Here is a 25,118-nt window from a genome sequence, read left to right as displayed (position 1 = left end):
GGACATGTTCTGAGGCATCAAGGGATCACAAATTTAGCATTGGAGGGCAGCGTGGAGGCTAAAAATCGTAGAGGGAGACCAAGAGATGAATACACTAAGCAGATTCAGAAGGATGTAGGTTGCAGTAAGTACTGGGAGACAAAGAATCTTGCACAGGATAGAGTAGCGTGGAGAGCTGCATCAAACCAGTCTCAGGACTGAAGACCGCAACAACAAACAAGAAGCTCCGCTGCTGTCTTGACCAGCAGTTTCACATCTTCCCACAGGGATATCATGGGCACCTTGTCCTTAAGCCATTCTACTGTGTACACCCGCTCACAGACAAAAATGAGTTGGGACCTGGGCCAGCGTCCTCCCTATCTTTTCAAAGCGGGCCATCTGTAATAGTTCCTCCTGCTGCGAGGTAATGGCCACCAGTGGATAACCTTCCTGGATAAATGCCATCCTAAAAACCGAGACTTCAGTACTGTAGGTCTGTTTCCCTATTTTTTGCCTTGGTTTTTTTCTGGACTCACTTATCCATTGAGGCGGGAGTCTTTGATTCCTCCATTATCCGTTTACTACCTGTCTTTAATGTTGTGGGGGTCTGCGTGTCCCCTTCAACCTGAGACAGTTTTTTTTCCTAGGAGTCTTGGGTTTTAGTCCCTTTACTTCCCTCCATTTGTGTTTAGGAAGCCATTCTTTTCCTTCCTTTTCCCTCTGTTCTCTTACTAGCATCCTCATTTGGGCCCCAGACAAACCTTTGATCTTAATCTGGTCTAGCTTCTCAGTTACAGTTCCCACTTCTGGCTCAGGTCTAGACCCTGATTCAGTAGTGGAAGTGCCTTCCATTGGTTCAGTCCCCGATGTTTGGGTATCTGAGGTCTCAATTTGCCTCTCAGTTTCTTTTTCTGTAATCGTGTCCATGTCAGTTCCATGAGATTTGGGGATCCAGAAGGTCCGCACCAGGAATACCCTGTGTGGTGTAAGGCTAATTACTCAGGGAGGTCATCTTCCCACGTGCCACGCACACCTCTGCACGGACCGCATCACACCTTGGGTTGAGTCAGGGAATAGGGTAGGACTCTAGGAGTGGATAGGAAAGACGCGATGTTGTGGGACACTCTTAGTCTATTCCATCGGCTGAGACCTTTCCGGCAGTAGGTCCTCTACCTTTGGCATAGCCCTCAGTTTCCCTCGGATATGCAAGCCTCTCCAACCGCACGGACAGTGCTTCATCAGGGTGGTGTCCCCCGGAGAGGGCGCCAGAACTTTAGTAAGCCTCATTTCTTCACGACACACTGAACACTTCACGACTTCATCCAAAAATCTGAATAGTTGAAGAAATTTTATTAGAGACAACACACGGTCCCCCATCATCGCCGACAACTGAAAACTGTTGACCTTGTCAGTCATATCCGTACCTACCAAAGACATAAAAAAAAAGCAATTTACCAAAATTCACACATGATGAACATAAAAAACTACAATAACATTGACATAACAAAACTAAAATTGTCAACTCACTGAAAAATATTACACTGAAAGTACTGACGCTACCGATACCACACACGTGCAATGTTACCATGCAAATGAACCCCACATGCCACCTAACACGCTACCCATAAACACACCACCAGAGAGAACCACCGACTGCAACAATACGCCACCTTTAAACACACCACACATGCAAACTAAACCAAAAACACCACCTCACACACAACACATAAACACACCACCAGAGAGCACCACCGATCATTTCAAAACGACACCTACAAACACGCCACTCTCACAAACTAAATTCTGCGCCATTGTGACATCACACACCACAACAGCCTTACATCACGCATCAAAGCTGAAGGGTGGGATTGGACACTTCAGTCAACCTATGTCTTTGCTAGGGAAAGAGAGCTGTACCTAATTCAGAGGACAATCCATAGCCCAGAGTTGAAATTCCAATACCACCAGTATTGTAAAATCACACGAACTGTAACTTTTTTTTTTTAAAGAAATTGCACTATACTCAAAAAATAAAGTAAAAAAATTGGAACATTATTAAACAAAGACATCATTTCAAATGAAATTAAGTCCCCAGAAAATATCTCTGGAATAAATGTGACACATTTGAATCACAGACCAAATTTAATGTGGCAGCAACCATTGCACTCACCAATAAACAGCCAAGTTCACATAGTAGTAGTAGTAGCAGCAGCGGCAGTAGTAGTAGTAATAATTTATTTGTCCATGGATCATGTTTTACAGTGATATTAGACATGTCAGATTCATATAGCTTTAAACAAATACGCAGTTCATTTATACATTTACCTTAGTTGCAGAAACAGAAGAAAATATATTTTTAAATGGTAAATGACTATGTTTACAGAGGTAAGAACTAATAACCAGCATGAATACCAAACAGTGTTACAGATGAAAGCAAGGCATGCAAAAAAATAAGGTTCAACTGAGCCTATTGATACTGGATGTTGGCTTCGTCCCATAAAGTAATGATGAAGTGGCTTTGTAGGTACACGGTGCCCTGATAATGTTACATGTCATGTGCCTATCAACTACAACATCAAAGAATTTATCACAGTGTACCTCTTTTAGAAGTAATTTCCCTATCTGTAGAATTCTGTCATTTGACTTAGCTGTTTTGTTTACAGTGAACTTCATGTATATCATATTAGCATTTATAAATAAGTTGTTTTTGCCAAAGCACATATTTGGATAAGTTATGTTATGAGAAACTATTTTTTCCAGCTCTTCTCTTGAATTAGTACTTGTTATGAGAGCTGTGTCATCTGCACACATGATTATATTGTCGTTAATTACTGAAGGCATATTGTTGGCACATAGTATGAATAGGACTAATACGCATAGTACATCACTTTTCCCTAGTGTAAAATCTTTGTACACACTTTTATCAGTGCTTTCAGTAATATTTACCTTCACACACAATAATTCAGGACAGCAAGCTATTGTCATGAGAATGGTGTACTGGAATTCACAATTAAATGTAACAAGTGATATTTCACCATTGTGTTAGGCTGAGAACATTTCTGTGTAGGACAGTTATTCAGTGCAAGAACTACAAACTGTCACACCAACAACAGTACTGTTATTGGACGTAAGGAAAAGTTTATCTTTGAGTGTGTTCCGAGATTGTATTATGTATTATTGTCAGTATAAGGAAAAGAGAGATTTCTACTCATCTTAAAGACGACACAAAAGCTTTGCGTGCGCGCGCGCACGCACACACACACACACACACACACACACACACACACACACACACATTCATTCATTCACAGACAGAAGCAAGCACACCTCAAGCACACATGACCACCATCATCAGCCGCCTGGACTGGAATGCAATTGTCACATAGAATGGAAGCAGAAATCTGGAGGGGATGAGGAAGGGATATTGAATTAGTCCTCTCTGATAGCTCTGTTCACATTAAACCCACCCACCACCAACAGTACCTGCACTTCAACAGCTGCCATCCTTCACACATCAAAAAATCCCTCCCATACGTCCTGGCCATCTGAGGACAGCATACCTGCAGTGACCAGAACTCCCTTGCCCAGTATACTGAGGGTCTTACCAAAGCCTTCACAGACAGGCACAGATCTCTTGTGCCATTTCTTTACACACTCCCAATTCTCCCATCGCCCCCAAGAACCAGCTACAAAGGAGTGCCCTCTTCATCACAGAGTACTACCCCAAACTGGAACAACTGAACCATGTCCTTTGTCAGAGCTTTGATTATCTATCATCATGCCCTGAAGTGCCCAACTGACCCACTCAGCACTTGCCCTTCAAGTCCTGTCATAGACTTATCCTACAACATCATAGGCTGGACCACTTGTGAAAGCAGCCATATTATATATCAACTCTGCTGCAATCATTGCAAAGATTGTTATATTGGTATTACTACCAACCAGCTCTCCACCTGCATGGAATGGCCACTGCCAAACTGTGACCAAGAGCAAAGTGGACCAAAGTGTGGTACAATGTGCGGCTGAATACAGCATGTTGGATTTCAGTGACTACTTCCCTACCCAAGCCATCTGGATCCTCCCCTGCACCATCAGCTTTTCTGAACTGCACAGATGGGAGTTATCTTTACAACACATTCTTCACTTCCGACTTTTTCCCTGCCTCAACATGCGGTAACCTACTGTCTCCACACCCTTCATCCAACAGTTTCCACCCCCTCTGCCCTGACACCTTCTCCCTTTTCTCGTTTCCCACCGTCTGTGTCTGCCACCCTCTGCCAATGCATCCACCTGTTATTCTCCTTCCCTACTCCTCCCCTTTATTGCCCCCTCCCCCTCACTTGTCTCCCTGCCCCCACAGCCTCAACACTGTGGGTGTTGGCAGTCTAGCCCTGCACACTCCATCAGGCAGCACTCCTCTCTCCCCCCATGTGTACCCTCTTATTCTTTTCAATTTCCCACCCCCTCCACATTACTGTTAACATTCTACATGACAGCTGCATTCTGATCCGAGCTGCCAGAGATGGCGATCATGTGTGCTTGAATTGTCCTTGCTTCTGTGAATGAGTATGTAAATATGTGTGTGTTTTCCTTTTTTGACAATGAAAAACTGTAAATGGCACTTGGAAAAGAGAAAACCTTATAATTTTATCTACAGTGGCATTGTTCTTTCTCTTATAAATAAACACTTGTATTAGCAGTATTCAGCCAGTATACTGTCATCTCTTAACTCACAAACATTATGCATAAAAGAAACATAATTAGTATAAAAATATTCAGGCAGCTTATGAACATTTTTACACTGTGCCCCATCCATTCATTCACATTGCGCAGATCCTATCAAGAAGGTTCACAAGTTGAAGCTCACATTAACAACAGATAAGCAAACCATAGATACTAAAACTGCAGTCAGCAGCACCAGTTGAATGTGACCTAGTCAGCAAGGAACAGAACTGCCAGTTTCAGCAATGTTGCTGCCTTATCAGTTATAGTAAGTACCTGTTGTGTTTCTCCTAATGATAGCTGAATATTTATTTGATTACATTTATACTTTTTCAAAGAAAATCCTTACCTATATATTAAAAATAAAGATTCCAAGACTTACCAAGCGGGAAAGCGCCGGCAGACAGGCACATGAACAAAACACACAAACACACACACAGAATTACAAGCTTTTGCAACTGGCAGTTGCTTCGTCAGGAAGGAAGGAAGGAGAGGGAAAAATGAAAGGGTGTGGGTTTTAAGGGAGAGGGTAAGGAGTCATTCCAATCCCGGGAGCGGAAAGACTTCCCTTAGGGGAAAAAAAGGACAGGTGTACACTCGCACACACACACACACACACATATCCATCCGCACATACACAGACACAAGCAGACATATTTAAAGGCAAAGAGTTAAGGGCAGAGATGTCAGTCGAGGCGGAAGTACAGAGGCAAAGAAGTTGTTGAAAGACAGGTGAGGTATGAGCGGCGGCAACTTGAAATTAGCGGAGGTTGAGGCCTGGCGGATATCGAGAAGAGAGGATATACTGAAGGGCGAGTTCCCATCTCCGGAGTTCGGATAGGTTGCTGTTGGTGGGAAGTATCCAGATAACTCGGACGGTGTAACACTGTGCCAAGATGTGCTGGCCGTGCATCAAGGCATGTTTAGCCACAGGGTGATCCTCATTACCAACAAACACTGTCTGCCTGTGTCCATTCATGCGAATGGACAGTTTGTTGCTGGTCATTCCCACATAGAAAGCATCACAGTGCAGGCAGGTCAGTTGGTAAATCACGTGGGTGCTTTCACATGTGGCTCTCCCTTTGATTGTGTACACCTTCCGGGTTACAGGACTGGAGTAGGTGGTGGTGGGAGGGTGCATAGGACAGGTTTTACACCGGGGGCGGTTGCAAGGGTAGGAGCCAGAGGGTAGGGGAGGTGGTTTGGGGATTTCATAGGGATGAACCAAGAGGTTACGAAGGTTAGGTGGACGGCGGAAAGACACTCTTGGTGGAGTGGGGAGGATTTCATGAAGGATGGATCTCATTTCGGGGCAGGATTTTAGGAAGTCGTATCCCTGCTGGAGAGCCACATTCAAGGTCTGATCCAGTCCTGGGAAGTATTCTGTTACAAGTGGGGCACTTTTGGGGTTCTTCTGTGAGAGGTTCTGGGTTTGAGGGGATGAGGAAGTGGCTCTGGTTATCTGCTTCTGTACCAGGTTGGGAGGGTAGTTGCGGGATGCGAAAGCTGTTTTCAGGTTGTTGGTGTAATGGTCGAGGGATTCAGGACTGGAGCAGATTCGTTTGCCACGAAGGCCTAGGCTGTAGGGAAGGGACCGTTTGATATGGAATGGGTGGCAGCTGTCATAATGGAGGTACTGTTGCTTGTTGGTGGGTTTGATGTGGACGGATGTGTGCAGCTGGCCATTGGACAGATGGAGGTCAACATCTAGGAAAGTGGCATGGGATTTGGAGTAGGACCAGGTGAATCTGATGGAACCAAAGGAGTTGAGGCCTCTCCAACCTCAACTCCTTTGGTTCCATCAGATTCACCTGGTCCTACTCCAAATCCCATGCCACTTTCCTAGATGTTGACCTCCATCTGTCCAATGGCCAGCTGCACACATCCGTCCACATCAAACCCACCAACAAGCAACAGTACCTCCATTATGACAGCTGCCACCCATTCCATATCAAACGGTCCCTTCCCTACAGCCTAGGCCTTCGTGGCAAACGAATCTGCTCCAGTCCTGAATCCCTCGACCATTACACCAACAACCTGAAAACAGCTTTCGCATCCCGCAACTACCCTCCCAACCTGGTACAGAAGCAGATAACCAGAGCCACTTCCTCATCCCCTCAAACCCAGAACCTCTCACAGAAGAACCCCAAAAGTGCCCCACTTGTAACAGAATACTTCCCAGGACTGGATCAGACCTTGAATGTGGCTCTCCAGCAGGGATACGACTTCCTAAAATCCTGCCCCGAAATGAGATCCATCCTTCATGAAATCCTCCCCACTCCACCAAGAGTGTCTTTCCGCCGTCCACCTAACCTTCGTAACCTCTTGGTTCATCCCTATGAAATCCCCAAACCACCTCCCCTACCCTCTGGCTCCTACCCTTGCAACCGCCCCCGGTGTAAAACCTGTCCTATGCACCCTCCCACCACCACCTACTCCAGTCCTGTAACCCGGAAGGTGTACACAATCAAAGGGAGAGCCACATGTGAAAGCACCCACGTGATTTACCAACTGACCTGCCTGCACTGTGATGCTTTCTATGTGGGAATGACCAGCAACAAACTGTCCATTCGCATGAATGGACACAGGCAGACAGTGTTTGTTGGTAATGAGGATCACCCTGTGGCTAAACATGCCTTGATGCACGGCCAGCACATCTTGGCACAGTGTTACACCGTCCGAGTTATCTGGATACTTCCCACCAACAGCAACCTATCCGAACTCCGGAGATGGGAACTCGCCCTTCAGTATATCCTCTCTTCTCGATATCCGCCAGGCCTCAACCTCCGCTAATTTCAAGTTGCCGCCGCTCATACCTCACCTGTCTTTCAACAACTTCTTTGCCTCTGTACTTCCGCCTCGACTGACATCTCTGCCCTTAACTCTTTGCCTTTAAATATGTCTGCTTGTGTCTGTGTATGTGCGGATGGATATGTGTGTGTGTGTGTGTGTGTGTGTGTGCGAGTGTACACCTGTCCTTTTTTTCCCCTAAGGGAAGTCTTTCCGCTCCCGGGATTGGAATGACTCCTTACCCTCTCCCTTAAAACCCACACCCTTTCATTTTTCCCTCTCCTTCCTTCCTTCCTGACGAAGCAACTGCCAGTTGCGAAAGCTTGTAATTCTGTGTGTGTGTTTGTGTGTTTTGTTCATGTGCCTGTCTGCCGGCGCTTTCCCGCTTGGTAAGTCTTGGAATCTTTATTTTTAATATATTTTTCCCATGTGGAAGTTTCTTTCTGTTTTATTTACAAAATCCTTACCTACATATTTAAATAATGTCATAATTACAATACTACTATTTGTCATGCAGCTTGGCACCAAACACTGCCTCTTTGAAAGTTGCTAAAAGAAAATTTCAGTGCTTGAATCCAGATAATGAGACATATGGAGAATAAATGGCTAATATACATTTTTTTTTAATTTTTTGTGTAGCTCAACTCTGAACCACAGAAAAAGCAGCAAAGATTACACAAAAAATATTTTTGCGTCTTTTATTGTGATTGTGCAAGTCATAATTCACCTGGAACTGATTTTTATTATAAACAAAAAAAACTATTAAGGCTTTAACTTGAAACTTCCTGGCAGATTAAAACTGTGTGCCCGACCGAGACTCGAACTCGAGACCTTTGCCTTTCGCGGGCAAGTGCTCTACCATCTGAGCTACCGAAGCACGACTCACGCCCGGTACTCACAGCTTTACTTCTGCCAGTATCTGTCTCCTACCTTCCAAACTTTACAGAAGCTCTCCTGCGAATCTTGCAGAACTAGCACTCCTGAAAGAAAGGATATTGTGGAGACATGGCTTAGCCACAGCCAGGGGGATGTTTCCAGAATGAGATATTCACTCTGCAGCGGAGTGTGCGCTGATATGAAACTCCCTGGCAGATTAAAACTGTGTGCCCGACCGAGACTCGAACTCGGGACCTTTGCCTTTCGCGGGCAAGTGCTCTACCATCTGAGCTACCGAAGCACGACTCACGCCCAGTACTCACAGTTTTACTTCTGCCAGTATCCGTCTCCTACCTTCCAAACTTTACAGAAGCTCTCCTGCGAATCTTGCAGAACTAGCACTCCTGAAAGAAAGGATATTGCGGAGACATGGCTTAGCCATAGCCTGGGGGATGTTTCCAGAATGAGATTTTCACTCTGCAGCGGAGTGTGCGCTGATAGATACTGGCAGATATAAAGCTGTGAGTACCGGGCATGAGTCGTGCTTCGGTAACTCAGATGGTAGAGCACTTGCCCGCGAAAGGCAAAGGTCCCGAGTTCGAGTCTCGGTCGAGCACACAGTTTTAATCTGCCAGGAAGTTTCATATCAGCGCACACTCCGCTGCAGAGTGAAAATCTCATTCTGGAAGGCTTTAAGTTATTTGGAAATGTGTGTAAGATTTTCAAGATCCTTAAAGAGACCTCTGCAGTATGTGTAGTTACCTACTTCAGACAATATTCTTACTGTGCACTTTGCTTAGTTAAGGTGCACTGTCCCAAGCAGTAATACCATAACATGAAAGGGAGGCGAAAATATGCAAAATAACTCAATACTCTTTCATTTAGGGTAATGCAAAGAAAAATATGTGTAAAAACAAAACAGAGGGAGCTGAACTTCTTGGTTGGTATATCTATGTGTTACCTCCTTTTAAACGTATTATACAATTGGCCTCTAAGGAATTTTACATAGTGTTTCATTTAATATACAAGCATTGGTAGTTACTGGGGGTCCCAGATGTCTCTTGCTGATTTAAAACTTCATTGCCCTAAACCATTTGGAGACATGTTGAGATATAATCCAAGCTGTACCAAGCAAGGTTGAGTTTGCACCATTGAATAGCATGGTTGAGCCATCAGCAGTTTTTGAACCAACTTTTAAAGTTATTCAAAAATAATTTCCTTGTATTAGGAACAATAGAGAACTCAGTATCAATCCCTGATGTCCTCTGCAGTGAAGTTAGTTTTATTCCTGTGACACAGTCTGCCATTGTAACCGTCTGCTTCCTGATATGAAGTTATGACTACACCTACACAAGAAGGATGCCATTAATGCTGCAACACTTTACCAGTTACTGCCCACACTGTGGTTGACCCATCACCTCTGGTCAATGGTAGGTCACTTTTAGAGGTAGCAGGGTGCAAAAAACTTTACAGGAAGCTGGTCGAAAGGCCTCCCTGGTATGTTTGACTAACAGGTTTTGGTGGTATCACTGCTGACAATGGCCTTGAGCTAGCAGCAGTCATTTGCTCTGTTACAGAGGCTGTCTCTTAGTCTGCATAGCCCAGCCATTCACAGAGGATGGTATTATAAGTGGTTCAGAGTTCTAATGTTGGGAACATGATGGAGCTCTGTAGGGATATGGGTGCCAAAGAGGGGAAGACATCTGCTGCGCACTCTGTGCATCTCAGAGGAAGTCATTCTGGATATTGAATAGGAACTTCCACATGTCATGCTGAGCACAGGGTGCAGCCAACTGCAGGTCGTGGCTCATGTTGGTATGAACAATGTGTGTTACTTCAGGTCATATGAGACTGAATCTGGTTTCCACCAGCTGTCTGAAGTAGTAAAAACAGCCAATCTCACTTGCAAGATGAAGGCAGAGCTCACCATCTGTAGTATCACTGTCAGGGTTGACTGTAGACCTTTGGTACAGACCTGAGTGGAGAGTCCAAATCGAAGCATCTGATGACTGTGTGACAATGCAGGCTGCAAAGTCTGTGATATGTGTCATAGGGTAGTGAGGTGTTAGGATTTGGTTAATAGAACAGGTGTCTTTTAAACATTGGAGGTAGCAACACAGGTAGTGGGGGCTGTGTACAGTGGACCAGTCAGTGTTTTTCTTTCTTTTTTTTTTCTTTTAGGGTCTCAGAAAAGTTTAAACAGGAGTACAGTCTCAAAGGAAGCAGATCAGTCATAGGACAGACATTTGTAGCAAACTTGTTAAGTAGTTGTAACTGTGTTGGGAAAGAACCAAAACTACGAGCACTCACAGAAACACTGAAGCAGATATTGTTATAGGTACTGAAAGCTAGCTAGAGCCAAAGACAATTTCGACCAGAGCTTTTACCATGGACCTAAGAATGTACAGAAAGGATAGACTAAATTAAGTTGGTAGGTTTTTTGTTGCTTTTAGAAGTAGTTTATGCAGTAGTGATATTCAACTAGACAGTTGCTGTGTGTTAGTAGGGGTGACTTTTGTGTTAGCAGAAGAGCCAACACCGTGTTAAGAGTGGACGCCGAAATGCATGCATTTTAGCTCACGCAGGTTGGCGTGAGGACGGAAAAACTATACTGGCGTGAGGTCTGGAATATGACAAGGAATGAGAATTCAGAAAGCGGACGTAATTAGGTTGATACTTAACTTTGATCCCTTAATGATGAACGTCGCTCTTGACGGTACATGATTCACAATGTTATCTGTTCAGGATACATTCTTGAAGTAATTATAATAACTGAATATGGCGCCTTGCTAGGTCGTAGCAAATGATGTAGCTGAAGGCTACGCTAAACTGTCGTCTCTGCAAATGAGAGTATATGTAGGCAGTGAACCATCGCTACCAAAGTCGGCTGTACAACTGGGGCGAGTGCTAGGGAGTCTCACTAGACTAGACCTGCCGTGTGGTGGCGCTCGGTCTGCAATCACTGATAATGGCGACACGTGGGTCCGATGTATACTAACGGACCACGGCCGATTTAAAGGCTACCACAAAGCAAGTGTGGTGTCTGGTGGTGACACCACAGTGACAACCGAAATGAATTAACAGTTGGTTCTTTTCACTGATCTTCCCACCTCAGATAATACAGTTGCTGAGAGGTTTAAGGAAAGTTTGAGCCTTATGTAGAATATCTGCCTGACACACACAATTACGATTGGTGCAGACTTCAATTTACACTCTATGTGTAAGTGAAAATACATTTTTAAAGTCGCTGGTAGGCACAAAACATAGTCCAAAATTGTAGTAAATGTTTCCTGCAAACATTATTTTGAGCAATTAGTTCAAGAGCCCACATGAAGTGTAAATGTTTGCAGTAACACACTAGACTTCTTAATGAGAAATAATTCTGACTAGGTAGAGATTGTCATGATGGATGCTGGAATTAGTAACCACAATGTCCTTGCAGTGACATTGATACCATAAATCCAAAGCTACCAAAAATAAATGCAATGTATATTTATTTAAAGAAGCAATTAAAAATCTGCTCGACAGTTTCCCAAAAGAGTCCCCATTCTTTCCACGCTAACAACATATGTGTCATGAGAATGTGGTCCAATTTCAGAGAGAGTGGATTGATGGTAATTGATAATTTTATACCAAGTAAATCAATAAGAAATGGAAAACAGGTCTTCTTAAGCTTAGAAGAATACAAAATCTCCAAGATTGGTGACAGCTTATAGATGTGTGTGAGTTAGCATAGAGTCTAATGTGAGAAACTTTTAATAATTTCCACAATGAAACTCAATCTCAGAATCAAGCAGGAGATCTAGAGGCCCTTCTCATATGTAACATGGTTTTCCAAAATTCTTTTCCAAATGAAAATGCAGTGAATATTCCAGAATTCAAATCAAAAAGACCTGTCAACATGAGTAATTTGGAAGTAAATACCCTCGATGAAGCAAAGGAACTTCAGTCACTTAAAGCAAACTCTTCCAGTCCAGAGTTAAGTTTCTTTCAGAGTTGTTGTGGTCTTCAGTCCAAAGAATGTTTGATGCAGCTCTCCATTCTACTCTATCCTGAACAAGCCTCTTCATCTCTGAGTAACTACTGCAAGCTACATCCCTTTGAATCTGCTTACTGTCATCATCTCTTTGTCTCCCTCTACAATTTTTACCCCACGCACTTCCCTCCATTACTGAATTGGTGATTCCTTGATGCCTCAGAATGTGTCCTATCAATCAATCCCTTCTTTTGATCAGGTTGTACCACAAATTTCTCCTCTTCCTAGTTCTCTTCAGTAGCTCCTCATTAGTTATGTAATCGACCCATCTGATCTTCAGCATTCTTGTGTAGAACCACGGTTCAAAAGCTTCTATTTTCTTCTCGTGTAAGCTGGCTGCACTCCATACAAATTCTTTCAGGAAGGACTTCCTGGCACTTAAATGTTGACAAATTTCTCTTCTTCAAAAACGCTTTTCTTGCCATTGCCAGTCTACATTTTATATCCTCCCTACTTTGACCATCATCAGTAATTTTGCTTCCCAAATAAAACTCATTTACTACTTTCAGTGTATCATTTCCAAATCTAATTCCCTCAGCATCATCAGATTTGATTTCATTACATTCCACTATTCTCATTTTGCTTTTGTTGATGCTCCTCTTATATCCTCCTTTCAAGATACTGTATTATGTTCAACTGCTATTCCAAGTCCTTTGCTGTCTCTGACGAAATTGCAGTGTCATTGGCAAACCTCAAAGTTTTTATTTCTTCTCCCTGGAGTTTAATTCGTACTCTGAATTTTTCTTTTGTTTCCTTCACTGCTTGCTCAATATACAGATTGAATAACACCGGGGACAGGCTAGAACCCTGTCTCACTCCCTTGCCAATCACTGCTTCCCTTTCATGTCCCTCGACTCCTGCCATCTTTAGATTTTGAAAGAGAGTATTCTAGTCAAAGTTTTCAAAAACTTTCTGTAAGTCTACAAATGCCATAAAAGTAGGTTTGCATTTTCTTAACATATCTTCTGTGAGAACTTGTAGGGTCAGTATTGCCTCATGTTTCTTACATTCCTCCATAATCCAAACCGATTTTCCTCAATATGAACTTTTACAAGTTTTTCCATTCTTCTGTAAAGGAGTCGTGTTACTATTTTGCAGCTGTGACTTATTAAATTGATAGTTTAGTAGTTTTCACACCTGTCAGCACCTGCTTTCTGTGGAATTGGGATTATGATATTCTTCTTCAAGTCTGAGGGTATTTCGCCGACCAGATGGAAGAGCTATGTCATGACTGGATCTCCCAAGGCTGTCAGTAGCTCTAATGGATTGTTATCTACTCCCCAGGGCTTTGTTTTGGCTTAGGTCTTTCAGTGTTTTGTCAAATTCTTCACACAGTATCGTATTTCGCTTCTCTTCTTCCTCTATGTCCTCTTCCATGTCCGTAATATTTCCCTCAAGTGTGTCTTCTTTGTATAGGCTCTCTATACACTCCTTCCACCTTTTTGCTTTCCCTTCCTTGTGTGGGACTGGTTTTGTATCTGAGCTCTTGATATTCATACCGGTGGCTCTCTGTTTCTCCAAAGGCCTCGTTAATTTTCCTGTAGGCAGTATCTATCTTACCCTTAGTGGTATATCTTCTTCATCCATACATTTGTCCTCTAGCTATTCCTGCTTAGCCATTTTGCACTTCCTGGTGATCTAATTTTTTAGATGCATTCCCTTTTGCTTACTTCATTTACTGAATTTTTATATTTTCTTCTTTTATCAGTTAAATTCAGTATCTCTTGTGTTATTCAAGGATTTGTACTTGCTGTTGTCTTCTTAACTACTTGATCCTCTGTTGCCTTTACTATTTCATCTCTGAATGCTACCCGTTCTTCTTCTGTTGTATTCCTTTAGCCTGTTCTTGGCAATCACTCCCTAATGCTCCCCCTGAAACACTCTACAACCTCACATTCTTTCAACTCAGCCAGGTCCCATCTTCTTAAATTCCCATCTTTTTGCAGTTCTATCTGTTTTAATCTGCAGTTCATAACCAATAAATTGTGGGCAGAGTCCACATTTACCCCTGGAAATGTCTTACATTTTACAATCTGGTTCCTGAATCCCTTTCTTACGATTATATGATCAATCTGAAACCTTCCGATGTGTCCAGGTCTCTTCCATGTATACTGCCTTCTTTCATGGTTCTTAAACCAAGTGATAGCGATGATTAAGTGCAAAATTCTACCAGGTGGCTTCCTCTTCCTTTTCTTATCCCCAGTCCATATTCACCTACTGCTTTTCCTTCTCTTCCTTTTCCTACTATCGAATTCCAGTCCCTCGTGACTATGAAATGTTCGTCTTCCTTAACTATTTGAATAATTTCTTTTATCTCAGCATACATTTCTTCAACCTCTTCATCATCTGCGGAGCTAGTTGGCATATAAACTTGTACTACTGTGGTAGGTGTGGTCTTCATGTCTATCTTGGCTAAAATAATGCATTCATTATGCTGTTCGTAATAGCTTATTCGTGTTCCTATTTCTTTTATTCATTATTACACCTACTCCTGCATTACTCCTATTTGGTTTTATATTTATAACCCTGTATTCACCTGACCAGAAGTTCTGTTACTCTTACCACTAAGATTCACTAATTGTCACTATATCTAACTTTAACCTATACTTTTCCGTGTTTAAATTTTGTAACCTACCTGCCCGATTAAGGGCTCTGATATTCCACGCTCCAGTCCATAGAATGCCAGTTCTGTTTCTCCTGATAACGACATACTCACGAGTAGGCCTGCCTGGAGATTCGAATTGGGGACTATTTTATCTCCTGAAAATTTTACTCAAGAGGATGCCATAATCATTTAACCACACAGTAAAGCTGCATGCCATTGGGAAAAATTATGGCTGAACCTTCCCCTTGTTTTCAGCCATTCACCGTACCAGCACAGCAACGCCATTTTGGTTGCTGTTATAAGGCCACATCAATCAGTCATCCAGATTGTTGCCTCTGTAACTACTGAAAAGGCTGCTGCCCATCTTCCAGAACCACAAGTTTGTCTGGCCTCTCAACAGATACCCCTCCATTGTGGTTGCACCTATGGTACTTCTATCTGTATTTCTGGGGCATGCAAGTCTCCCCACCAGCGGTATGGTCCATGGTTCACGGTTTTTTTAAGAGTATTCCAATCAAATACCTTCATTTAGCAATCATGTACAATCTCTCTCTCTCTCTCTCTCTCTCTCTCTCTCTCTCTCTCTCTCTCTCTCTCTCAAACAAACACACACACACACACACACACACACACACACACACACACACACACACACACACAAGAACAGGGAAGTTGTACAGGTCACACTAATACAAGAGAAAGAAAATATAAGTGTTGTGCTGCACTATAGACCCATAAACTGTGATTTGCATTTTAGAGTGTATACTGTGTTCTGGCATCATAAAATACCTCAAAGAAAATTATCTGTTGACACATGACCAGCACAGAATCAAAAAAATCATTCTTATGGAACACAACTGGCTCTTTATTCTCATAAAATAATGAGGTTCTGACAGGGACTATCAAGTTCAGTCCACATTTCAAGATTTCCAAAAGGGTTCCTATAATATTCCTCAAAAGCAGCTTCAGATTAAATTGTGTGCCTTAAGAGCATCACCTCAGATATGCTATTAGATCTGTTATGTACTACAAGAAAACTCCTTGTGGTTCATAGCATTTTATGAAAAGTCATCTTCCAAAACCAAAATTATATCTGGGGTTCCCCAATAAAACACTTTTGACACTCTGCTGTTCTTATTTTATACTATGCTGCTCCGGGCCATGTGCTGCTGTGGCTCAGTCTGGTTAAACAGGAAAGATAGAAAAGAGAAAGAACATGTTTGTAATATGTATGGGTACTGGATATATGTCTTAATTTCCTCCTTCTCCCCTCTTTGTCCATCTCTTCCTCCTTCCCCCTCTCTCTGGCCATTCAGATTCCCCCCCCCCCCCTTCTCTATCCATATTCACCCCCTCCCCCCTCTCTATCCATCTTCTCCTTTACCCTTGCTCTGTCCATCTTCTCCTCCCTCTGTCAACATTTCCTTCTGTCCCCACCCCCTTCCTCCCAGATCTCTATCCATCACGTTCACTTCCCTTTCTACAGGTATGTCTTATCTCCCCCCTCCATCTCCTCCTTCCTCACCCCCCCCCTCTCTCCCCCTCCCCCTCCCTCTTTCCTCCTTTCTGCTTTCTGTGTCCATTTCTTCCACCCCTCTGTCCATCTCCTTGACTCACTCTCTTTGATCTTGAGTCTTATTAATTGTTATTCCAAATTCAGATTATGTAGTAATATTCTAATCATAAGCTGAAAACTCATAAATCAATTTTCCTGTTTGCTAAAGGCGTTTCACCATTTGTCCAAACATTTATGATAGTAACATGTAAAACTCTGAAGTAAATTGGTCGAATACTTCATGAGATTTTGGTAACAATCTTTCCCCCAAGTGCATATCCAAATGGAACATTAAATCAAAATTTGGAAACACTCAATGAGGAACTTTTGCAGGTGTATGATACGACAGGGAAAGTTGTAAAGTATTTGAAAGACATTATGGCATTTTGGATCGTTACTGTAAGATAATAAAGCTAAAGATAGCTGAAAAACTGCAATGAACGTCTCAGAATGAAAAATATGTACTTTTTTACAGGGTATTGGCAAATCGAACCTATGGTGAAGTGCAAAAGGAAAAAATTTAGCTGTTAAGTTCTCTAAGTTCTGCACATTGTTACAATTAATTTTTGAAGAGACATTTCCAAAAGTTCTGCAGAAGTAGCTAGGGAAAATAGATGGATAACTGCTGGTATTAGAAAGTCCTCCCAGGCACTTAGATTTTTCAGTTCTTTACAAAAGCAGTACACTAATCCTTAGTTCCTAGATTACTATCAGAGGTGTAAACAAAGATACAGGATGGTTCTGCCTGCTGCAGAAAAAAAAAAAAAATCATTCAGAGATGAAATAATATATAATTCAGAAAATAAATGCAGAGTAGTGTTGAATTTTATGAAACAAGGAACTGGAAAAGACAGATGCCAATATAATATCATATGAATGAAAAGTAGGGGTAGAATAATAGAAATGCCTCAGGAATTAGCGAATTTTGTAAATTACTATTTGTTTGGTATTGCAGAGAATCTACAGCAAAATCTTCCCAAAATTAATGTAACGGCCACAATGATTTACACAGCAAGCATAGTTATGATGTTTCTGACAACAAAGCTTGAAGTCAGCAAGACAGTACAAAAGTTAAAAAATAAGATGTCAAAAGGCATAGATGAGGTTTCTGTCTCTGTTCTGAAAGGCATACATAGATAGCATATGAGCCCCATTAACAAATATAATAAATTAGTCTGTCAGTTCAGGTCTTTTTCTTGAGTAGGTAAAGCATGCATGAGTTGTGATCGTAGTAGAGAATGGTAATGCTGAAATCATTGAAAGTTACAGGCCAGTTTCACAACTGTCTTCATTCTCAAAGATGACTGATTTGATTGTGAAAGAGCGAGTAATAAGGTACATGAAAAAAAACACAGTCTTTTTATTGAAGCACAGTTTGTTTTCTGAAGTGGGAAACATACAATACTGGCCATTACAGAATTTACAAAAGTGGCACTCGACACTCTTGACGAGGATAACTGTGTTATGGGCATACTCTAAGATTTGTCTGAGGCTTTTGGTGATGTTGACCATAAAGCACTACTAAACAAGCTAGAAGCACTTGGTATGAGAGGAACAGCAGCATCTCACTTATCGTATGGTGGATGCTGACTCAGTTTTTCAGATGAACTGTGGAGCATGGTCGAATGTGTGCAGGTGTGGAGTCAGCTTTCTGAACAGACTGCAGTTAATGTGAGGGCCATTAGTATGTGCAGCCATAAAGAACAAAACTATATTTTATACTGCAATTTATCTGATACAGTTTGTGTGTAAATGAAGAAACGCTATAAAATTCGGACCAACTGAATGAAGCAATGGAGCTGTTGACACTGACCTCATATACAGGAGGATGGAGTTGTTCTGTCTGGCCATCCTGATTTGGGTTTTCCTAAGCTGCTTAGGCAAATGCTAGAATGGTTATTTAATGAAGATCATGGTCATCGACCTGTGCTATCCTCTAAAACCATTTTATGTATTCTTTGTGTTGTTTATTGTAGCTAATGATTTACCATGACAATTCCCCCATCATTGTTAGATGACACTCAAATGAATAAAGACAAATAATAAAAATGTTTTTGGATGATGTTGTTATTTATCATCTAGTTAAGACATAAGAAGATGAAAATAAATTAGGAAATTACTGTCTTTGACATATTTCTGCAGTACCACATTACAAAAACTTTAATTCTCTTCTTCTCTGAACTATGTGTTGTTCACGTTTCATTTCTGTATAAGGCAAATACCTTCAGAAAAGATTTCCTAACACATAAATTTACATTCCATGATAATAAATTTTGTCTCTTTCAGGAACACGTTTCTTGCTGTTGCCAATTTACATTTTACACTCACTCTACTTTGGCTAATCCTAGGTATTGTGCAGCCCAGCTGGAAAAAATTCATCTGCTATTTTTAATTCTTTTTTGCTAATCTGATTCAATCAGCATTGCTCTATTTAATTTAATTACAATGTATTGTCATTGTTTTACTTTGACTGATATTCTGCTTAACTTATTTTTGAGAAGAAATTAATTCCATCTGCTGATTGTTTGAGTTTTTTTTGTCTCTGACAGATTTATATGATTACTGGAAAATCTCAAAGTTTTTGTTTCTTTTCTGTAAAGTTTAATGTCTATTCCAAAATTCTCCTTGGTTCTTCACAGCTTGCACAATGTACAGATAAAATGATTGACTGTAACCCCATCTCACTTCCTTCTCAGGTGCTGCATCCCTTTTGTGACCTGTAACTCTTAAACCTGCAACCTGGCTTCTGTACAAATTCTAGATAAGCATTCACTCAGTATTTATATTTGTGTTGCCTTCAGAATTTCAAACAGTGTATTCCAGTTAACATTACCAAAAGTTTTCTCTCAATCTGTAAGTGCTAGAAATATAGGATAACCTTTCTTTAACCCAAGGATGTGCAGTCTTGTGGCCAGCAGGTCACATACTGCTGCCCATTGATGTGATGGTGGCCAGCCACTCACCATTCATTTGAGTGAATTTTTTTTTTTTTTTTTTAATCCTGGGAAGGAGAGGACATATCGACTTAGTTCATAGCTGTATTGAGAATTCATAGGTATAACTGTATTTATTATATTTCTTAAATAAAGTGAATGTTTGTGAAATGAATGGTGTGAATCTATTATGTATTTTTTGTCTCTTAGTGCCCTTACTAAGCTATGGCAAGGGGTTCGTGGCCTATGGTACGAACATGTCTGTGCACCCATGCTTACACCAATCTTATAAGATAAGTCATAGGATCATAATTGCTTCATGTGTTACTAAGGCTCTCTAGAACTCAAACTGATCTTTCCTGAGATTGCATTCCATGATTTTCTCTGTTCCTCTGTCTTTAATTTGTGTCAGTATCTTATTATTATTTAGTAACATTCAGACCTCCTGCACATTACTTTCATTAATGAAATTCAATATTCATCTGTAGGTTGATGCACTCTGAGTACATCTTTACTTACAAGTAAATTTGTTTTTGGATAGGATCTGATTTGAGCAAACATAATTTTTTTCTTCTTGTCTACTCAGAAATGTTGTGCTGAAGCTACAGAATTATTGGTGGATTTTTATTTTATTTCTATTAAATACTGGGAGAAATACTTTTTAGTATTTCAACATATAGAATTTGTTTTTAAGTAAAATATTCACAGATTAGAAAACAGATTTTGTGTATGTAACAATATTATGAAAAGAATAGTTGCCACTCACCATACAGTGGAGATGCTGAGTTGCAGGTACAATGAATAGACTGTTAGAAAATGGAAAAATGCTGCTTGTAGGAGCGTAGAGGTACAAGGCGGAAAGAGGGTCAGGCAGCTAGTTGCAGTTGGGAGGTTAGACGGAGCATGGAGGAGGGTTAGCGGAAAAGGAGAGAGGTAAAAAGGCTGGGTGCATTGGTGGAATAGACTGTGTAGTGCTGGAATGGGAACAGGGAAGGGACTAGAAGGTAAGGAGGTAAGGACAAAGACTAATGAAGGTTGAGGCCAGGAGGGTTACAGTAACATTGGATATACTGCAGGGAGAGTTCCCACCTGCACAATTCAGAAAAGCTGGTGTTGGTGGGAAGGATCCAGATGGCACAGGCTGTGAAGCCATTATTGAAACGAAGAATGTTGTTTTGCGTGGCATGCTCAGCAATGGGATGGTCCAGTTGTTTCTTGGCCACAGTTTGTTGGTGGCAATTCAGGTGTACAGACATATTGTTGGTTGTCATGTCTACATAGAAAGCAGCACAGTGGTTGCTGCGTAGCTTGTAGATCACGTGACTAGTTGCACAGGTAGCCCTGCATTTGATGGGATAGGTGATGCTTGTGACTGGGCTGGAGTCAGTGGTTGTAGGTGGATGTATGGGACAGGACTTGCATGTAGGTCTATTACGGGGATGTGGGCCATGAGGCAAGGTGTTGGGAGCTGGAGTAGTGTAGGGATCAGTGGGGATATTTTGTAGGTTCAGAGGGCGATGGAATACTACTGTGGGAGGGGTGGAAAGGATAGTGGGTAGAACATTCTTCATTTCAGAGCATGGCGAGTGGTAGTTGAAACTGTGGCACAGAATGTGATTCAGTTGCTCCAGCTCTGGGTGGTACTGAGACACAAGAGGAATGCTCGTCTGTGGCTGGTCAGTGTGACTTTTGGAAGCGGTGAGTGACAGGAGAGGTAGGCACAGATGATCTGTTTTTGTACAAGGATGGGAGAGTAATTGTAGTTTGTGAAGGCCTCAGTGAGACCCCTGGTGTATTTAGAGAGGAACAGCTTTTCACTATAGATGCGACAGCCACGGTAAAGTGAATGGTGGAGAATGTGTTGAGGTTCTGGAGGACTGTGGATAGGATGTCCTCACCATTGATCCAGATCATGAAGATGTCATCAGTGAATCTGAACAGGGTGAGAGGTTTGGGACTCTGGTTATTTAGGAAGGTTTCCTTTTGGCAACCCATGAACAGGTTGGCATAGGATGGTGCCAAGCGAGTGCCCATAGCCATATCACAATTTTTTTTAGCTAATGGCTTCAAAGGAGAAATAATTATGGGTGTGGATATAGTTGGTCATGACCATGACAAACTATACCCTCACACACGATTACTTCTCCTTTGAAGGCGTTACCTACAAACAAATCCGTGGTATGGCTGTGGGCACTGGAGTGGGATGGATCTTTCTACCCCTCCTTTTTCCACTAACCCTCTCCCGCCTTCCATCTAACCTCACGACTGCAACTATATACCTGACCCTCTCCCCACCTTGTCCCTGTATGCTCCCACAAGCAGCACTTTAGTGTCCCCCACCCCTAACCTACTAGCCCTCCCTTCCCTGCTCCAGTGTGCTCCTGCCTGTTCCTTACCCCCACCACGCAGCTGCATCTCCCATCATGCGCTCCTGCTCCCAGTGTGGCCTCAGCAGCCAGAGACATTCCATCTTGGATTTTCCATTATTAAATTTTGTATATGGATTGTTAAGACGTGATGTGGTTTATGTGGCTTTCTGTACTTTGCATTTAGCTGTTTTCCTTGCAGAGTTTGCATGTGCAAGTATAGAGAACTTAATGAAGAAAAATTATTTACATTCAAGAGTTTAGACAGGGAATGTAAATCACAACAGTTGTAATACTCTTAGTAGTGGAGTCCAGAAGGGTTGCTCTACTGAGAATGCTATTTACACATCTACTCATCAAATATTTCAAGCCTTAAATAATAAAATATCACCAGTTGGCATTTTTTGGGATCTTTCCAATACACTTGATGGTGAAGATTGTTTCCAGAATGACATTTTCACTCTGCTCAATGCATATGCCAATAAGAAATTTCCCAGCAGATTCAAACTATGTGCCGCACTGAGACTCAAACTCAGAACCTTCATCTTTCGCAGGTAAGTGCTCAATGGATTGAGATACCCGAGCACGACTTGTGACCTATTCTCCCAGCTTTACTTCTGGCAGTACCTCATCTCCTACATTCCAAACTTCACAGAAGTTCTGCGAAACTCACAGGACTAGCACTATAGGAAGAAAGGATATTGTGGACATGTCACTCATCAGAGGGAAAAAGTCATTCTGGAAACATCCCACAGATCTGGAAATGTCACTGGTCACAGGAGTATCTCAACATCACACAGACAGGTTGTAGAGACTTGTGGCCTATGGTGGTGAGTACTGTTATGTTGAAATACAACACTCAGATTCTGTTGCGTGAGAGGTAAGATGTGATGATGCAGGATGTCTGTGACCTACTGTCATGTCCTTGATCACTGCCAGCTGTAAATTGAAGTCCTATCCAATGACTCCACACACCATGACACTGGGAGTAACACTGTCATGCCTCTCCAGAAGATTGGGTCCTTGCCCTGGATTGCCGTCATACTTGTAATGACAGTCATGCGGTGTAGAGCTGAAATGCAATTCGTTGCTGAACACAGTGTGATGCCATTAGTCATTGCTTGTTCTCAGATAGCATGTGCGTACCACAAGGGGCTATGATATGCTCGGTGCATGATATGCTGAACCTACCTTGTGGCATTCCGACATGGTCGACCAGAAGCTTGGTGACGAGTGTGCCTGCCCTTAGGTTCCTATGCAACCTGACACCAGGCCCAACAAATCTGGATATTGCACAATTTAACTAGCTGGCCAAATATAGATCCTCAAAGAGGCTCCTGTTAAACCGTGTCAGGTGGTGACAATGCTGTCTCACATGAGTATCTGGCATCTCTGTGTCCTTTGCAGACCTCACTCGACTTGTGATGCCGGTCACGCCCATTCTACATCAACAAGCCAAAGAAACTGGTACCCTGCAAGCATGCAGAAGTGCCACAACATGACATGGCATGGACTTGACTAATGTCTGAAGTAATGCTGGAGGGAACTGGCACCATGAATCCTGCAGGGCTGTCCATAAATCTGTAAGTGTGCAAGAGGGTGAAGATCTCAGCACATTGCAAGGCATCCCAGATATGCTCAATAATGTTCATGACTGAGGGTTTTGGTGGCCAGTGGAAGTGTTTAACTTCAGAATAGTGTTCCCAGAGCAATGCTGCAGCTATTCTGGATGCATGGGGCATCACATTGTTCTGCTGGAATTGCCCAATTGTGTCGGAATGTACAATCGACGTACATGGATGCAAGAGATCAGACAGGATACTTACATATGTGTCACCTGTTAAGAGTTCTATCTAGACATATCAGGGGGTCCCATATCACTCCAACAGCACATACTCCACACCATTACAGAGCCTCCACCAGCGTGAACAATCTCCTTCTGACATGCAGGGCCCATACTCGTACACATCCATCCACTCAATAGAATTTGAAGTGAGACTTGTCCAACCAGGAAACATGTTTCCATTCATCAACAGTCCAATGTTGGTGTTAACAGGTGCAGGCGAGCTGTAAAGTTCTGTGTCATGCAGTCATCAGGGGTACACAAATGGCCATCAGCTCTGAAAGCCCATTTTGCTAATGTTTCATTTAATGGTTCACACACTGACACGTGTTGCTGCCCCAGCACTGAAATCTGCAGCAATCTGTGGAAGGGTTGCACTTCTGTCAAGTTGAAAAATTCCCTTCAGTCATCATTGGTCCTTGAAGGATCTTCTTCTGGCCACAGTGATGTCAGAGAGTTGATGTTTTACCGGATTCCTGATATTCACCGTACACGCTTGAAATGGTTCTATGGGAAAATCCCCACTTCATTGCTACCTCTGATATGCTGTGTCCCATAACTCGTGCACTGACTATAACACCACATACAAACTCACTTAAATCTTGATAAACTGCCATTGTTACAGCAGTAACTGATCTAACAACTGCACTAGATACTTGTCTTACATAGCCATTGCCGACCACAGCACCGTATTCTGTCTGTTTACATATGTCTGGAATTTGAATATCCGTGCGTATACCAGTTTCTTTGGCACTTCAGTGTCTGGTGACAATACTAAACATGAACAACATTGATGACCTTGGGTGCCTGTTCTTCCTGTGTCAGAGATTTGGGTCTCTAATCATTTGCATACCCATCAACGGTGTATACATGTATGGACTTAAATTGACATCTGAACATGTCTATTGAGTGCTTCACTTTTTTTGTCATACAGTGTATATTTCTCATGAAATGAATGTTTCCATAGCTACATCAACAGCTCCTGTTGAAAACTTACACATTACATAAGCACTTTAATAAAGTTTTTGACAACAGCTGTTAATGTAGCTATAAAAATTTGACTTTCATGAAACATATTACAGCTGTGGAGCACCACATTACAAGAAGAATGTACATGTGTATATCTGTAAGATACCAAAAATTATCTTATGTGAAGTAGAGTATATTGTCAAATCAGAGAGGGCAGATGAGTTAATGGACATTTGGTCCAGAAATATGTTGGTATGCTAAGATGTGTTGCTGGACAGGTTCTTACCTCTGGAGGTCAGAAAAACTAGCGTTGGGTGGGAGAACCTAAGTAGCTTGTGTAGCACAGTGTAGCAAGCACTCTGGTTCTCTGAGTCATGCTGTAGAGCACACTCAGCAGCTGGGTACTGGTTGTCTCTGAGGCTGACAGTTCTGTGCCCATCTGTG

At 42.1% G+C, this 25,118-nt stretch overlaps 1 protein-coding gene across 5 annotated transcripts in view; it reads left to right on the top strand.

Annotated features, from left to right (window-relative positions):
* Nucleotides 1–25,118, top strand: part of LOC126268198 (peroxisomal acyl-coenzyme A oxidase 3-like) — a 301,784-nt gene that overhangs the window by 20,380 nt on the left and 256,286 nt on the right. The window contains exon 1 of one of the 5 annotated variants that reach the window (XM_049973818.1): nucleotides 22,441–22,692. The exons of 3 other annotated variants lie outside the window; for them this stretch is intronic. The gene's annotated coding sequence lies outside the window, so the exon portion shown is untranslated. Of the gene's footprint in view, nucleotides 1–22,440; nucleotides 22,693–25,118 lie in introns of those variants that run through there. One more of the 5 variants, XM_049973821.1, reaches the window with a different exon arrangement.

This window comes from Schistocerca gregaria, chromosome 4 (genome assembly GCF_023897955.1).
Source record: "Schistocerca gregaria isolate iqSchGreg1 chromosome 4, iqSchGreg1.2, whole genome shotgun sequence".
Taxonomy (NCBI): Eukaryota; Metazoa; Arthropoda; class Insecta; order Orthoptera; family Acrididae; genus Schistocerca; species Schistocerca gregaria.
The sequence above is the reverse complement of the archived record's forward strand: the minus strand, read 5'-3'. Positions and strand labels throughout refer to the sequence as shown.